Source organism: Oncorhynchus keta, unplaced genomic scaffold, assembly GCF_023373465.1.
Source record: "Oncorhynchus keta strain PuntledgeMale-10-30-2019 unplaced genomic scaffold, Oket_V2 Un_contig_2322_pilon_pilon, whole genome shotgun sequence".
Taxonomy (NCBI): domain Eukaryota; kingdom Metazoa; phylum Chordata; class Actinopteri; order Salmoniformes; family Salmonidae; genus Oncorhynchus; species Oncorhynchus keta.
Genome location: NW_026283277.1, coordinates 46,169 through 65,000, shown reverse-complemented (window position 1 = coordinate 65,000; position 18,832 = coordinate 46,169). Strand labels below are relative to the sequence as shown.

Genomic DNA, 18,832 nt, shown 5'->3' with positions numbered 1-18,832 from the left:
AGAGAGAGAGAGGTGGAGAGAGAGAGAGAGAGAGAAGTGGAGAGAGAGAGAGAGAGACAGAGAGAGAGAGAAGTGGAGAGAGAGAGAGAGACAGAGAGAGAGAGAAGTGGAGAGAGAGAGACAGAGAGAGAGTGAGAGAGAGACAGAGAGAGAGAGAGAGACAGAGAAGGGAGAGAGAGAGAAAAGGGGAGAGACAGAGACAGAGAGAGAGTGAGAGAGAGACAGAGAGAGAGAGTTACTTTATGTAACCTAACAAATACATAACTGAAATACCTGGGTATTCAATCACAAAGATAGAAGGCATTACAAGGGAAACATTTAGAATGACAAGCAAGATACTCGTATACAGCAGTATGTGGACACCCCTTAATCCACTATATATACAGCAGTATGTGGACACCCCTTCATCCACTATATATACAGCAGTATGTGGACACCCCTTCATCCACTATATATACAGCAGTATGTGAGTACACCCCTTCATCCACTATATATACAGCAGTATGTGGACACCCCTTCATCCACTATATATACAGCAGTATGTGGACACCCCTTCATCCACTATATATACAGCAGTATGTGGACACCCCTTCATCCACTATATATACAGCAGTATGTGGACACCCCTTCATCCACTATATATACAGCAGTATGTGGACATCCACTATATATACAGCAGTATGTGGACACCCCTTCATCCACTATATATACAGCAGTATGTGGACACCCCTTAATCCACTATATATACAGCAGTTTGTGGACGCCCCTTCATCCACTATATATACAGCAGTATGTGGACACCCCTTCATCCACTATATATACAGCAGTATGTGGACACCCCTTCACCCGCTATATATACAGCAGTATGTGGACACCCCTTCACCCACTATATATACAGCAGTATGTGGACACCCCTTCATCCACTATATATACAGCAGTATGTGGACACCCCTTCACCCACTATATATACAGCAGTATGTGGACACCCCTTCATCCACTATATATACAGCAGTATGTGGACACCCCTTCACCCACTATATATACAGCAGTATGTGGACACCCCTTCATCCACTATATATACAGCAGTATGTGGACACCCCTTCATCCACTATATATACAGCAGTATGTGGACACCCCTTCAAATGAGTGGATTCCACTATTTTAGCCACACCCGTTGCTGACAGATATATAAAATTGAGCACACAGCCATGTAATCTCCATAGACAAACAGTGGCAGTAGAATGGCCTTACTGAAGAGCTCAGTGACTTTCAACGTGGCACCGTCATAAGATGCCACCTTTCCAACAAGTCAGTTTGTCAAATTTCTGCCCTGCTAGAGCTGCCCCCAGTCATCTGTAAGTGCTGTTATTGTGAAAACATCTAGGAGCAACAACGGCTCAGCCGCGAAAGTGGTAGGCCACACAAGCTGAAGCTCGTAGCGCATAAAAATTGTCTGTCCTCGGTTGCAACACTCGCTACCGAGTTCCAAACTGCCTCTGGAAGCAACGTCAGCACAAGAACTGTTCGTCAGGAGCTTCATGGAATGGGTTTCCATGGTTGAGCAGCCACACACAAGCCTAACGATCACCATGTGCAATGCCAAGCGTTGGCTGGAGTGGTGTAAAGCTTCGCTGCTATTGGACTCTGGAGTTGTGGTAACATGTTCTCTGGACTGATGAATCACGCTTCACCATCTGGAAGTCCGACGGACAAATCTGGGTTTGGCAGATGCAAGGAGAACGCTACCTGCCCCAATGCATAGTGCCAACTGTAAAGTTTGGTGGATAAGGTCTGGGGCTGTTGTTCATGGTTCGGGCTACACCTCTTAGTTCCAGTGAAGGGAAATCTTAATCCATTTTAGAATACGGCTGTAAAATATCAAAATGTGGAAAAAGTGAAGGGGTCTGAATACTTTCAGAATCTCTCTCTCCCTCATTCTTTCCACCCTACTGTGTGTTACCATGGGAATCTCAGTATAACACGTTCTCCTCTTCCCTCCCTCATCTGCTCCCCTCCCTAACTCCCTCCCTCTCTCTCTCCCTTTCTCTCCTTCCTCCCTCCCTCTCTCTCTCTCTTCCCTCTCTCCTTCCTCCATCTCTCCTTCCTCCCTCCCTCCTTCCTCCATCTCTCCTTATAATATAATAATAATATGCCATTTAGCAGACGCTTTTATCCAAAGCGACTTACAATCATGTGTGCATACATTCTACGTATGGGTGGTCCCGGGAATCGAACCCACTACCCTGGCGTTACAAGCGCCATGCTCTACCAACTGAGCTACAGAAGGACCACCCCTTCCTCCCTCCCTCCCTCTCCCCCTCTCTCTCTCTCTCTCCTTCCTCCCTCTCCTCCACTGAGAACTGGAGCATCACAAACACACAAGAGGATGAGATTCTACAAGAGGTGGAGATTCTACAGGAGGAGGAGATTCTACAGGAGGATGAGATTATACAGGAGGATAAGATTCTACAGGAGGAGGAGATTCTATAAGATGAGGAGTTCTACTGGAGGCAGAGATTCTACAGGAGCAGGATATTCTAGAGGAGGAGGAGATTCTAGAGGAGGAGGAGATTCTATAAGATGAGGAGTTCTACTGGAGGAGGAGATTCTACAGGAGCAGGATATTCTACAGGAGGTGGAGATTCTACAGGAGCAGGATATTCTAGAGGAGGAGGAGATTCTACAGGAGGAGGAGATTCTATAAGATGAGGAGTTCTACTGGAGGAGGAGATTCTACAGGAGCAGGATTTTCTACAGGAGGTGGAGATTCTACAGGAGCAGGATATTCTAGAGGAGGAGGAGATTCTATAAGATGAGGAGTTCTACTGGAGGAGGAGATTCTACAGGAGCAGGATATTCTACAGGAGGAGGAGATTCTACAGGAGGTGGAGATTCTACAGGAGCAGGATATTCTAGAGGAGGAGGGGATAAAAGAGGGTAGAAAATATAGACTATATCCAATATCAAAGTCACTGTGATGTAGTTGGTACAGAAATGAAATGAAACGTGGGTACAGAGAACAGACGGGAAGTGGTGAAATCAAGGTCACAACATGACATCAAATCAAGGTCACAACATGACATCAGATCAAGGTTACGACATGACATCAAATCAAGGTCACAACATGACATCAGATCAAGGTCACGACATGACATCAAATCAAGGTCACAACATGACATCAAATCAAGGTCACAACATGACATCAAATCAAGGTTACGACATGACATCAAATCAAGGTTACAACATGACATCAGATCAAGGTCACAACATGACATCAAATCAAGGTTACGACATGACATCAGATCAAGGTCACAACATGACATCAAATCAAGGTTACAACATGACATCAAATCAAGGTCACAACATGACATCAAATCAAGGTTACAACATGACATCAAATCAAGGTCACAACATGACATCAAATCAAGGTTACAACATGACATCAAATCAAGGTTACAACATGACATCAAATCAAGGTTACAACATGACATCAAGTCAAGGTTACAACATGACATCAAATCAAGGTTACGACATGACATCAAATCAAGGTCACAACATGACATCAAATCAAAGGTTACAACATGACATCAAATCAAGGTTACGACATGACATCAAATCAAGGTTATGACATAAAATCAAGGTTACAACATGACATCAAGTCAAGGTTACAACATGACATCAAATCAAGGTTACGACATGACATCAAATCAAGGTCACAACATGACATCAAATCAAGGTTACAACATGACATCAAATCAAGGTCACAACATGACATCAAATCAAGGTCACGACATGACATCAAATCAAGGTCACGACATGACATCAAATCAAGGTCACGACATGACATCAGATCAAGGTCACAACATGACATCAAATCAAGGTCACAACATGACATCAAATCAAGGTTATGACATCAAATCAAGGTTACAACATGACATCAAATCAAGGTTACAACATGAAATCAAATTTACATTTAAGTCATTTAGCAGACGCTCTTATCAAGGTCACAACATGACATCAAATCAAGGTCACGACATGACATCAAATCAAGGTCACAACATGACATCAAATCAAGGTTACAACATGACATCAAATCAAGGTCACGACATGACATCAGATCAAGGTCACAACATGACATCAAATCAAGGTCACAACATGACATCAAATCAAGGTTACAACATGACATCAAATCAAGGTTATGACATGACATCAAATCAAGGTTACAACATGACATCAAATCAAGGTTATGACATGACATCAAATCAAGGTCACAACATGACATCAAATCAAGGTTACGACATGACATCAAATCAAGGTTACAACATGACATCAAATCAAGGTCACAACATGACATCAAATCAAGGTTATGACATGACATCAAATCAAGGTCACAACATGACATCAAATCAAGGTTACGACATGACATCAAATCAAGGTTACAACATGACATCAAATCAAGGTTACAACATGACATCAAATCAAGGTTACAACATGACATCAAATCAAGGTTACAACATGACATCAAATCAAGGTTACAACATGACATCAGATCAAGGTTACGACATGACATCAAATCAAGGTTACAACATGACATCAAATCAAGGTTACAACATGACATCAAATCAAGGTTACAACATGACATCAAATCAAGGTTACAACATGACATCAAATCAAAGGTTACAACATGACATCAAATCAAGGTCACAACATGACATCAAATCAAGGTTACAACATGACATCAAATCAAGGTTACAACATGACATCAAATCAAGGTCACAACATGACATCAAATCAAGGTTACAACATGACATCAAATCAAGGTTACAACATGACATCAAATCAAGGTTACGACATGACATCAAATCAAGGTTACGACATGACATCAAATCAAGGTTACGACATGACATCAAATCAAGGTTACGACATGACATCAAATCAAGGTTACGACATGACATCAAATCAAGGTTACGACATGACATCAAATCAAGGTCACAACATGACATCAAATCAAGGTCACAACATGACATCAAATCAAGGTTACAACATGACATCAAATCAAGGTTATGACATGACATCAAATCAAGGTTACAACATGACATCAAATCAAGGTCACAACATGACATCAAATCAAGGTTATGACATGACATCAAATCAAGGTCACAACATGACATCAAATCAAGGTTACGACATGACATCAAATCAAGGTTACAACATGACATCAAATCAAGGTCACAACATGACATCAAATCAAGGTTATGACATGACATCAAATCAAGGTCACAACATGACATCAAATCAAGGTTACGACATGACATCAAATCAAGGTTACAACATGACATCAAATCAAGGTTACAACATGACATCAAATCAAGGTTACAACATGACATCAAATCAAGGTTACAACATGACATCAAATCAAGGTTACAACATGACATCAGATCAAGGTTACGACATGACATCAAATCAAGGTTACAACATGACATCAAATCAAGGTTACAACATGACATCAAATCAAGGTTACAACATGACATCAAATCAAGGTTACAACATGACATCAAATCAAGGTTACAACATGACATCAAATCAAGGTCACAACATGACATCAAATCAAGGTTACAACATGACATCAAATCAAGGTTACAACATGACATCAAATCAAGGTCACAACATGACATCAAATCAAAGGTTACAACATGACATCAAATCAAGGTTACAACATGACATCAAATCAAGGTTACAACATGACATCAAATCAAGGTTACAACATGACATCAAATCAAGGTTACAACATGACATCAAATCAAGGTCACAACATGACATCAAATCAAGGTTACAACATGACATCAAATCAAGGTTACAACATGACATCAAATCAAGGTCACAACATGACATCAAATCAAAGGTTACAACATGACATCAAATCAAGGTTACAACATGACATCAAATCAAGGTTACAACATGACATCAAATCAAGGTTACGACATGACATCAAATCAAGGTTACGACATGACATCAAATCAAGGTTACGACATGACATCAAATCAAGGTTACGACATGACATCAAATCAAGGTTACGACATGACATCAAATCAAGGTCACAACATGACATCAAATCAAGGTCACAACATGACATCAAATCAAGGTTATGACATGACATCAAATCAAGGTCACAACATGACATCAAATCAAGGTTACGACATGACATCAAATCAAGGTTACAACATGACATCAAATCAAGGTCACAACATGACATCAAATCAAGGTTATGACATGACATCAAATCAAGGTCACAACATGACATCAAATCAAGGTTACGACATGACATCAAATCAAGGTTACAACATGACATCAAATCAAGGTTACAACATGACATCAAATCAAAGGTTACAACATGACATCAAATCAAGGTTACGACATGACATCAAATCAAGGTTACGACATGACATCAAATCAAGGTTACGACATGACATCAAATCAAGGTTACGACATGACATCAAATCAAGGTTACGACATGACATCAAATCAAGGTCACAACATGACATCAAATCAAGGTCACAACATGACATCAAATCAAGGTTACAACATGACATCAAATCAAGGTTACAACATGACATCAAATCAAGGTTACAACATGACATCAAATCAAGGTTACGACATGACATCAAATCAAGGTTACGACATGACATCAAATCAAGGTTACGACATGACATCAAATCAAGGTTACGACATGACATCAAATCAAGGTTACGACATGACATCAAATCAAGGTCACAACATGACATCAAATCAAGGTCACAACATGACATCAAATCAAGGTTACAACATGACATCAAATCAAGGTTACAACATGACATCAAATCAAGGTTACAACATGACATAAGGACTCTTTCTCTCAGTATTTTCTTTAGTGAAGTGGCCCTCCTGTAGAGCTGTGCCTGTTTCAAGATGTATGTACTTAAAGAGAGATCAGACTAGATAGAAAAGAGAGGAGGGAGGAGGGGGCAGTGGGTAAGATTCTGCCTTCTAAATATGTAAGAAAAAGAACATTAGAGAGCTTTAGCTTTTAGTCTCTGTAGCTAGAGAGAGAGACAGAGAGACACAAAGAGTGATAGAGACCCACACAGAGAGAGAGAGACACAGAGAGAGAGAGAGACATAGAGCTTTGTCTTTTAGTCTCTGTAGCTAGAGAGAGACAGAGTTTGTCCTTTAGTCTCTGTAGCTAGAGAGAGAGACAGAGGTTTGTCCTTTAGTCTCTGTAGCTAGAGAGAGACAGAGGTTTGTCCTTTAGTCTCTGTAGCTAGAGAGAGACAGAGACTTGTCCTTTAGTCTCTGTAGCTAGAGAGAGAGACAGAGCTTTGTCCTTTAGTCTCTGTAGCTAGACAGAGACAGAGGTTTGTCCTTTAGTCTCTGTAGCTAGACAGAGACAGAGGTTTGTCCTTTAGTCTCTGTAGCTAGACAGAGAGACAGAGGTTTGTCCTTTAGTCTCTGTAGCTAGACAGAGACAGAGGTTTGTCCTTTAGTCTCTGTAGCTAGACAGAGAGACAGAGGTTTGTCCTTTAGTCTCTGTAGCTAGACAGAGAGACAGAGGTTTGTCCTTTAGTCTCTGTAGCTAGACAGAGACAGAGGTTTGTCCTTTAGTCTCTGTAGCTAGACAGAGACAGAGACTTGTCCTTTAGTCTCTGTAGCTAGACAGAGACAGAGGTTTGTCCTTTAGTCTCTGTAGCTAGACAGAGACAGAGACTTGTCCTTTAGTCTCTGTAGCTAGACAGAGACAGAGACTTGTCCTTTAGTCTCTGTAGCTAGACAGAGAGACAGAGGTTTGTCCTTTAGTCTCTGTAGCTAGACAGAGACAGAGCTTTGTCCTTTAGTCTCTGTAGCTAGACAGAGACAGAGGTTTGTCCTTTAGTCTCTGTAGCTAGACAGAGAGACAGAGGTTTGTCCTTTAGTCTCTGTAGCTAGAGAGAGAGACAGAGCTTTGTCCTTTAGTCTCTGTAGCTAGAGAGAGACAGAGACTTGTCCTTTAGTCTCTGTAGCTAGAGAGAGACAGAGACTTGTCCTTTAGTCTCTGTAGCTAGAGAGAGACAGAGGTTTGTCCTTTAGTCTCTGTAGCTAGAGAGAGACAGAGGTTTGTCCTTTAGTCTCTGTAGCTAGACAGAGACAGAGGTTTGTCCTTTAGTCTCTGTAGCTAGACAGAGACAGAGGTTTGTCCTTTAGTCTCTGTAGCTAGAGAGAGACAGAGGTTTGTCCTTTAGTCTCTGTAGCTAGAGAGAGACAGAAGTTTGTCCTTTAGTCTCTGTAGCTAGAGAGAGAGACAGAGGTTTGTCCTTTAGTCTCTAATGCCTGGTGGAGGGAATGCAGGTCATCCCTGCATCATCATGGTGAAGGGAGAGTGATTTTGATTCCACTTGGAGAGATCGATAGAGCGAGCTTTGTAGTTACTGTATCTTAGTAGTTACTGTATCTTAGTAGCTACTGTATCTTAGTAGGTACAGTATCTTAGTAGTTACAGTATCTTAGTAGCTACAGTATCTTAGTAGTTACAGTATCTTAGTAGCTACAGTATCTTAGTAGCTACAGTATCTTAGTAGGTACTGTATCTTAGTAGGTACTGTATCTTAGTAGTTACAGTATCTTAGTAGGTACTGTATCTTAGTAGGTACTGTATCTTAGTAGTTACAGTATCTTAGTAGCTACTGTATCTTAGTAGTTACTGTATCTTAGTAGCTACAGTATCTTAGTAGTTACAGTATCTTAGTAGTTACAGTATCTTAGTAGGTACTGTATCTTAGTAGGTACTGTATCTTAGTAGTTACAGTATCTTAGTAGCTACTGTATCTTAGTAGTTACTGTATCTTAGTAGTTACTGTATCTTAGTAGCTACTGTATCTTAGTAGGTACAGTATCTTAGTAGTTACAGTATCTTAGTAGTTAATGTATCTTAGTAGTTACAGTATCTTAGTAGTTACTGTATCTTAGTAGTTACAGTATCTTAGTAGTTACTGTATCTTAGTAGCTACTGTATCTTAGTAGTTACAGTATCTTAGTAGCTACTGTATCTTAGTAGTTACAGTATCTTAGTAGTTACAGTATCTTAGTAGTTACAGTATCTTAGTAGCTACTGTATCTTAGTAGCTACAGTATCTTAGTAGTTACAGTATCTTAGTAGCTACTGTATCTTAGTAGTTACTGTATCTTAGTAGCTACTGTATCTTAGTAGTTACAGTATCTTAGTAGTTACAGTATCTTAGTAGCTACTGTATCTTAGTAGTTACAGTATCTTAGTAGTTACAGTATCTTAGTAGCTACAGTATCTTAGTAGTTACAGTATCTTAGTAGCTACTGTATCTTAGTAGTTACTGTATCTTAGTAGCTACAGTATCTTAGTAGTTACAGTATCTTAGTAGCTACTGTATCTTAGTAGTTACAGTATCTTAGTAGCTACTGTATCTTAGTAGTTACAGTATCTTAGTAGTTACTGTATCTTAGTAGCTACAGTATCTTAGTAGTTACAGTATCTTAGTAGCTACTGTATCTTAGTAGTTACAGTATCTTAGTAGTTACAGTATCTTAGTAGGTACTGTATCTTAGTAGGTACAGTATCTTAGTAGTTACAGTATCTTAGTAGTTACTGTATCTTAGTAGTTACTGTATCTTAGTAGTTACTGTATCTTAGTAGTTTACAGTATCTTAGTAGTTACAGTATCTTAGTAGTTACAGTATCTTAGTAGCTACTGTATCTTAGTAGTTACAGTATCTTAGTAGTTACTGTATCTTAGTAGCTACAGTATCTTAGTAGTTACAGTATCTTAGTAGCTACTGTATCTTAGTAGTTACAGTATCTTAGTAGCTACTGTATCTTAGTAGTTACAGTATCTTAGTAGTTACAGTATCTTAGTAGCTACAGTATCTTAGTAGTTACAGTATCTTAGTAGCTACTGTATCTTAGTAGTTACTGTATCTTAGTAGCTACAGTATCTTAGTAGTTACAGTATCTTAGTAGCTACTGTATCTTAGTAGTTACAGTATCTTAGTAGTTACAGTATCTTAGTAGCTACTGTATCTTAGTAGTTACAGTATCTTAGTAGTTACAGTATCTTAGTAGCTACAGTATCTTAGTAGTTACAGTATCTTAGTAGCTACTGTATCTTAGTAGTTACTGTATCTTAGTAGCTACAGTATCTTAGTAGTTACAGTATCTTAGTAGCTACTGTATCTTAGTAGTTACAGTATCTTAGTAGCTACTGTATCTTAGTAGTTACAGTATCTTAGTAGTTACTGTATCTTAGTAGCTACAGTATCTTAGTAGTTACAGTATCTTAGTAGCTACTGTATCTTAGTAGTTACAGTATCTTAGTAGCTACTGTATCTTAGTAGTTACAGTATCTTAGTAGTTACAGTATCTTAGTAGCTACAGTATCTTAGTAGTTACAGTATCTTAGTAGCTACTGTATCTTAGTAGTTACTGTATCTTAGTAGCTACAGTATCTTAGTAGTTACAGTATCTTAGTAGCTACTGTATCTTAGTAGTTACAGTATCTTAGTAGTTACAGTATCTTAGCAGCTACTGTATCTTAGTAGTTACAGTATCTTAGTAGTTACAGTATCTTAGTAGCTACAGTATCTTAGTAGTTACAGTATCTTAGTAGCCACTGTATCTTAGTAGTTACTGTATCTTAGTAGCTACAGTATCTTAGTAGTTACAGTATCTTAGTAGTTACAGTATCTTAGTAGCTACAGTATCTTAGTAGTTACAGTATCTTAGTAGTTACTGTATCTTAGTAGTTACACTATCTTAGTAGTTACTGTATCTTAGTAGGTACTGTATCTTAGTAGGTACAGTATCTTAGTAGTTACAGTATCTTAGTAGTTACTGTATTTTGCAATATTAAATTGCTATCAGTTAGCATGTGGAACATTCAGGGCCTCCACTAGTGAACCTTTGGACTGTAGTTGTAAATGTCATCATTCTGTCACTGTTCCACAGGCTACAGAGAGGTAATCATGCTGTCACTGTTCCACAGGCTAAAGAGAGGTAATCATGCTGTCACTGTTCCACAGGCTTCAGAGAGGTAATCATGCTGTCACTGTTCCACAGGCTAAAGAGAGGTAATCATGCTGTCACTGTTCCACAGGCTAAAAGAGAGGTAATCATGCTGTCACTGTTCCACAGGCTTCAGAGAGGTAATGATGCTGTCACCGTCCCACAGGCTACAGAGAGGTAATCATGCTGTCACTGTCCCACAGGCTACAGAGAGGTAATCATGCTGTCACTGTTCCACAGGCTACAGAGAGGTAATCATGCTGTCACTGTTCCACAGGCTACAGAGAGGTAATCATGCTGTCACTGTCCCACAGGCTAAAGAGAGGTAATCATGCTGTCACTGTCCCACAGGCTACAGAGAGGTAATCATGCTGTCACTGTTCCACAGGCTACAGAGAGGTAATCATGCTGTCACTGTTCCACAGGCTAAAGAGAGGTAATCATGCTGTCACTGTTCCACAGGCTTCAGAGAGGTAATCATGCTGTCACTGTTCCACAGGCTAAAGAGAGGTAATCATGCTGTCACTGTCCCACAGGCTAAAGAGAGGTAATCATGCTGTCACTGTTCCACAGGCTACAGAGAGGTAATCATGCTGTCAATGTTCCACAGGCTACAGAGAGTAATCATGATGTCACTGTTCCACAGGCTACAGAGAGGTAATCATGATGTCACTGTCCCACAGGCTACAGAGAGGTAATCATGCTGTCACTGTCCACAGGCTACAGAGAGGTAATCATGCTGTCACTGTCCCATCATGCTGTCACTGTCCCACAGGCTACAGAGAGGTAATCATGCTGTCACTGTCCCACAGGCTACAGAGAGTAATCATGCTGTCACTGTCCCACAGGCTACAGAGGTAATCATGCTGTCACTGTTCCACAGGCTACAGAGAGGTAATCATGATGTCACTGTTCCACAGGCTACAGAGAGGTAATCATGATGTCACTGTTCCACAGGCTACAGAGAGGTAATCATGATGTCACTGTTCCCACAGGCTACAGAGAGGTAATCATGCTGTCACTGTTCCACAGGCTACAGAGAGGTAATCATACAGGACTGTTCTACAAAGTTATTGAAAGCAGTGAAACATATGACATAATTAAATCAATGTACAGAGCATTCAAAAAGTATTCAGACCCCTTGACTTCTTCCAATTTGTTACGTTAGTCTTATTCTACAATTGTTTACATTGATTTTTTTCTCATGAATCTACACACAAACAATTTTTGTGAGCAAATGAAATATCTTATTTATATAAGTATTCAGATTCTTTGCTATGATAAGCTAAATTGAGCTCAGATGCATCCTGTTTCCACTGATCATCCTTGAGATGTTTCTACAACTTGATTGGAGTCCACCTGTGGTAAATTCAATTGATTGGACATGATTTGGAAAGGCACACACCTGTCTATATAAGGTCCCACAGTTGGCAGTGCATGTCAGAGCAAAAACCAAGCCATGATGTCAAAGGAATTGTCCGTAGAGCTCAGAGACAGGATTGTGTCGAGGCACAGATCTGGGGAAGGGTACCAACATTTTTGCAGCATTGAAGGTCCCCAGAACAACTTGACCTCTATCATTCTTAAATGGAAGAGGTTTGGAACCACCAAGACTCTTCCTAGATATGGCCTCTCAGTCAAACTGACCAAATGGGGGAGAAGGGCCAATGGTCACTCTGACAGAGCTCCAGAGTTCCTCTGTGGAGATGGGAGAACGTTCCAGAAGGACAACCATCTCTGCAGCACTCCAACAGGCCTTTATGGTAGAGTGGCCAGACAGAAGCCACTCCTCAGTAAAAGGCACATGACAGCCCACTTGGAGTTTGCCAAAGCACCTAAAGGCATCTCAGACCATGAGAAACAACACTCCCCATCTAACCTGACAGAGGATCTGCAGAGAAGAATGGGAGAAACTCCCCGAATACAGGTGGCCAAGCTTGTAGCGTCATATCCAAGAGGACTCGAGGCTGTAATCACTGCCAAAGGTTCTTCAACAAAGTACTGAGTAAACGGTCTGAATGTTTATGTAAATGTGAATATATTTTCTTGACACATTTGCTCAAATTCCTTAAAACCTGTTTACGCTTTGTCATTATGGGGTACTGTGTATAGATTGAGGAGAAAAAAAATATTTAAATACATTTTAGAATAAGGCTGTAACGTAACAAAATGTGGAAAAAGTCAAGGGGTCTGAATACTTTCCGAAGGCACTGTACATCAATGGCCACTATTCTAGTAGAATCCTCAGCCCCTGGTGTTAGTCTCCACAATTCACAGGTTAAATGCCTGCTCTACCCAGATGACCCATGCCTGCTGTCACCCACAGCACATGGCCTACAGCAGAGCCTGGACCTGTCAGACCTGGGCCCTGGTAGTAAATACCCACACACTACAATTACTCAGGTTTAAAAGAAGTTCAACTGGAGACCTAAATGAGGCAGTAAATTAACAGAGAGAAAGCAAGGTATTCTGCACCATTAAAAACAAATACAAATGAATAAACCTAGACAAATGTGGCTAAAACTAATTGATTGTGTCATTGAACCAATTGCACTTTATGGCAGCGAGTGTGGAGTCCACTTGCAAAACAGGATTTCACCCAATGGGACAAACACCCCATTGAAACCCTGCATGCAGAGTTCTGTAACATTCTCCTACATGTCCAGAGGAAAACTACACAATGCATGCAGGGCAGAATTAGGCCAATATCCACTAATAATAAACACTCAAAAAAGAGCAATTACATTTTCGAAACATCATTACATCAATTGCAGTCGCAAAAACCATCAAGCGCTATGATGAAACTGGCTCTCATGAGGACCGCCACAGGAAAGGAAGACCCAGAGTTACCTCTGCTGCAGAGGATAAGTTCATTAGAGTTACCAGCCTCAGAAATTGCAGCCCAAATAAATGCTTCACAGAGTTCAACTAACAGACACATCTCAACATCAACTATTCAGAGGAGACGTGAATCAGGCCTTCATGGTCAAATTGCTGCAAAGAAACCAATACTAATGGACACCAATAAGAAGAAGACTTGCTTGGGCCAAGATACACGAGCAGTGGACATTAGACTGGTGGGAATCTGTCCTTTGGTCTGAGACTTAAAATTTTTTGGTTCCAACCGCCGTGTCTTTGTGAGACGAAGAGTAGGTGAGCAGATAATCTCTGCATGTGTAGTTCCCACTGTGAAGCATGGAGGAGGAGGTGTGATGGTGTGGGGGGTGCTTTGCTGGTGACACTGTCTGTGATTTATTTAGGATTCAAGGCACACTTTACCAGCATGGCTACCACAGCATTCTGCAGCGATACGCCATCCCATCTGGTTTGCGCTTAGTGGGACTATCTTTAGTTTTTCAACAAGACAATGACCCAAACACATCTCCAGGCTGTGTAAGGTCTATTTGACAAAGAAGGAGAGTTATGGAGTGCTGCATCAGATGACCTGGCCTCCACAATCACCCGAACTCAACCCAATTGACATGGTTTGGGATGAGTTGGACTGCAGAGTGAAGGAAAAGCAGTGCTCAGTATATGTGGGAAATCCTTCAAGCCTGTTGGAAAAGCATTCCAGGTGAAGCTGGTTGAGAGAATGCCAAGTGTGTGCAAAGCTGTCATCAAGGCAAAGGGTGGCTACTTTGAAGAATCTAAAATATATTTAGATTTGTTTAACACTTTTTTGTTTACTACTTAATTCCATGTGTGTTATTTCATAGTTTTGATGTCTTCACTATTATTCTACAATGTAGAAAATGGTTTTAAAAAATTAAGAAAAACTCTTGAATGAGTAGGTGTGTCCAAACTTTTGACTGGTACTGTACATTGTTACGTCATGCCAATAAAACAATTTGAATTGAAAAGAAATTGAGCGAGAGAGCTCATGTCTGTCAGCACGACTGCCCACCATGTTGCTGTCCCCAGTCCACCTGGCCGTGCTGCTGCTCCAGTTTCAACTGTTCTGCCTGTGGTTATTATTATTTGACCATGCTGGTCATGTTCTGCTATAATCTCCACCCGGCACAGCCAGAAGAGGACTGGCCACCCCACATAGCCTGTTTCCTCTCTAGGTTTCTTCCTAGGTTTTGGCCTTTCAAGGGAGTTTTTCCTAGCCACCGTGCTTTTACACCTGCATTGTTTGCTGTTTGGGGTTTTAGTCTGGGTTTCTGTACAGCACTTTGAGATATCAGCTGATGTAAGAAGGGCTATATAAATAAATTTGATTTGATTTTGATTACTATACCAGTACCTCATGCACAGTCACACTCACTGCCCACCTGTTAACATTATGTGTGAGAGCAGCACACGGCTGGCTGACTGGCTGGCTGATTGGTTGACTGGCTGATTGGCTGACTGACTGGCTGGCTGATTGGCTGGCTGATTGGCTGGCTGATTGGATGACTGGCTGATTGGATGACTGACTGGCTGGCTGGCTGGCTGATTGGCTGGCTGATTGGATGACTGACAGATTGGCTGACTGACTGGCTGGCTGGCTGACTGGCAGCACAGTGATACAAATCACACCCACCCTTCTCTAGCCTGATCTATTGTCAAAAATAAATAAGATTAAAATGAAATAAATAAAAAGTATTTCAAAGGACTGAATCCCCAAAATAATGTCTTTCCCATCCATCCATGCACTCGGTGTGAGGATGGCCCTCAGGGATTTTCCTCTGACAGGAAGCTCCAAGGCTGGGACTGGTTCAGTGACAACCACTGTTTGTGTTGAAGGACAAGGCATGGAGATGTTTGCGTGTTAATGTACTGTATATTGTGGAAGGTTGGTATTGTTACTGTATATTGTGGAAGGTATATTGTATTTTATTGTATATTGTGGAAGGTTGGTATTTTACTGTATATTGTGGAAGGTTGTTAATGTACTGTATATTGTGGATGTGTGTGGAAGGTTGTTAATGTACTGTATATTGTGGAAGGTTCTTAATGTACTGTATATTGTGGAAGGTTGTTAATGTACTGTATATTGTGGATAATGTACTGTATATGTGTGGAAGGTTGTTAATGTACTGTATATTGTGGAAGGTTGTTAATGTACTGTATATTGTGGATGTTATTGTGTGTGGAAGGTTGTTAATGTACTGTATATTGTGGAAGGTTGGTTGTTTGTACTGTATATTGTGGAAGGTTGTTAATGTACTGTATATTGTGGATGTGTGGAAGGTTGTTAATGTACTGTATATTGTGGATCTGTGTGGAAGGTTGTTAATGTACTGTATATTGTGGATGTGTGTGGAAGGTTGTTAATGTACTGTATATTGTGGAAGGTTGTTAATGTACTGTATATTGTGGAAGGTTGTTAATGTACTGTATATTGTGGAAGGTTGTTATAATGTACTGTATATTGTGGATGTGTGTGTGGAAGGTTGTTAATGTACTGTATATTGTGGAAGGTTGGTATTGTACTGTATATTAAGGTTGTTAATGTACTGTATATTGTGGATTGTGTGTGGAAGGTTGTTATTGTACTGTATATTGTGGAAAGTTTAATGTACTAGATAGTGTGGAAGGTTTTTAATGTACTGGATAGTGTGTGGAAGGTTGAAGACTGGCTTTTCGCTCCACTTTGCAAATGTCCTCTTGTGTGTGTGTGTGTGTGTGTGTGTGTGTGTGTGTGTGTGTGTGTGTGTGTGTGTGTGTGTGTGTGTGTGTGTGTGTGTGTGTGTGTGTGTGTGTGTGTGTGTGTGTGTGTGTGTGTGTGTGTGTGTTTTTTCAGGGCTGCAGAGGAGCTGTAAGATGGATGAAAGGCTAAAACACTAGTTTACCAGGATCAGAGTCAGTCACACACAGAGAGACATGGATGGCAGGCAGGAAGGAAGGAAGGCAGCATTCCAGGGTCTTAGCCTCTCAATTCATATAAGTTGAGATGGGATGTAAAGGTTGGATATGAAGTTTGGGTTTCAGCACGATAGGAAGACTCATAGCCTGCTAACGAAGCATTTCAGATGGTTCACTGAAGACTTCCTGAGGCTGTTTCAGTGTTGTTAGCTTAACTACACTTTAGCCTTCAAAAGGGGTTTTAACCCACATAAAGGGGTGCATGGCTAGCGAGTAATACATGCTATAACATGCTAATGTCATACTAAAGACACTACACACAGAGACAGTTCCCCTAAACAGGGAGTTTCCTGGTCGTCAACCTCCCTCCCACCTGATTGGATGTTATGTCATGACTAATGAATTCACAGAGATGCTGTGAAGAGATGCATCATGGGGACTGGTGGTATTTAGAGACATTTACAGATGATTAGGCTGAGCTCTCAAGCACAGCTGGGAACATACATACGCACTCTCGAATGAGAGATGACATACATTATTGGCTCTGGCAGCGACATTAAACAGATAAGTCCCGGTAATATGCAGATCTGGTGACATGACGAACACCACAAGCTGGGACTGATTGTCCCCTTTCTATCTAACACCACTAGCTGTGACTGAATGTCCCTTTCTATCTAACACCACTAGCTGTGACTGGTTGACCCTTTCTAACACCACTAGCTGTGACTGATTGTCCCTTTCTATCTAACACCACTAGCTGTGACCCATTGTCCCCTTTCTATCTAACACCACTAGCTGTGACTGATTGTCCCCTTTCTATCTAACACCACTAGCTGTGACTGATTGTCCCTTTCTATCTAACACCACTAGCTGTGACTGATTGTTCCCTATCTTTCTAACACCACTAGCTGTGACTGAATGTCCCTTTCTATCTAACACCACTAGCTGTGACTGGTTGACCCTTTCAAACACCACTAGCTGTGACTGATTGTCCCTTTCTATCTAACACCACTAGCTGTGACTGATTGTCCCTTTCTAACACCACTAGCTGTGACTGATTGTCCCTTTCTATCTAACACCACTAGCTGTGACTGATTGTCCCCTATCTATCTGACACCACTAGCTGTGACTGATTGTCCCTTTCTAACACCACTAGCTGTGACTGATTGTCTCTTTCTAACACCACTAGCTGTGACTGATTGTCCCTTTCTATCTAACACCACTAGCTGTGACTGATTGTCCCCTATCTATCTAACACCACTAGCTGTGACTGATTGTCCCTTTCTATCTAACACCACTAGCTGTGACCCATTGTCCCCTTTCTATCTAACACCACTAGCTGTGACTGATTGTCCCCTTTCTATCTAACACCACTAGCTGTGACTGATTGTCCCTTTCTATCTAACACCACTAGCTGTGACTGATTGTTCCCTATCTTTCTAACACCACTAGCTGTGACTGAATGTCCCTTTCTATCTAACACCACTAGCTGTGACTGGTTGACCCTTTCAAACACCACTAGCTGTGACTGATTGTCCCTTTCTATCTAACACCACTAGCTGTGACTGATTGTCCCCTATCTATCTGACACCACTAGCTGTGACTGATTGTCCCTTTCTAACACCACTAGCTGTGACTGATTGTCTCTTTCTAACACCACTAGCTGTGACTGATTGTCCCTTTCTATCTAACACCACTAGCTGTGACTGATTGTCCCTATCTATCTAACACCACTAGCTGTGACTGATTGTCCCCTATCTATCTGACACCACTAGCTGTGACTGATTGTCCCGTTTTAATACCACTAGCTGTGACTGATTGTCCCCTTCTATCTAACACCACTAGCTGTGACTGATTGTCCCTTTCTATCTAACACCACTAGCTGTGACTGATTGTCCCTTTCTAACACCACTAGCTGTGACTGATTGTCCCTTTCTATCTAACACCACTAGCTGTGACTGATTGTCCCCTATCTTTCTAACACCACTAGCTGTGACTGAT

The 18,832-nt window shown here is 40.9% G+C and overlaps 1 protein-coding gene across 1 annotated transcript in view; it reads right to left on the bottom strand.

Moving 5' to 3' along the window:
- The window catches only part of LOC127921711 (UPF0524 protein C3orf70 homolog A-like), a 37,538-nt gene that overhangs the window by 1,858 nt on the left and 16,848 nt on the right, over window positions 1-18,832 (bottom strand).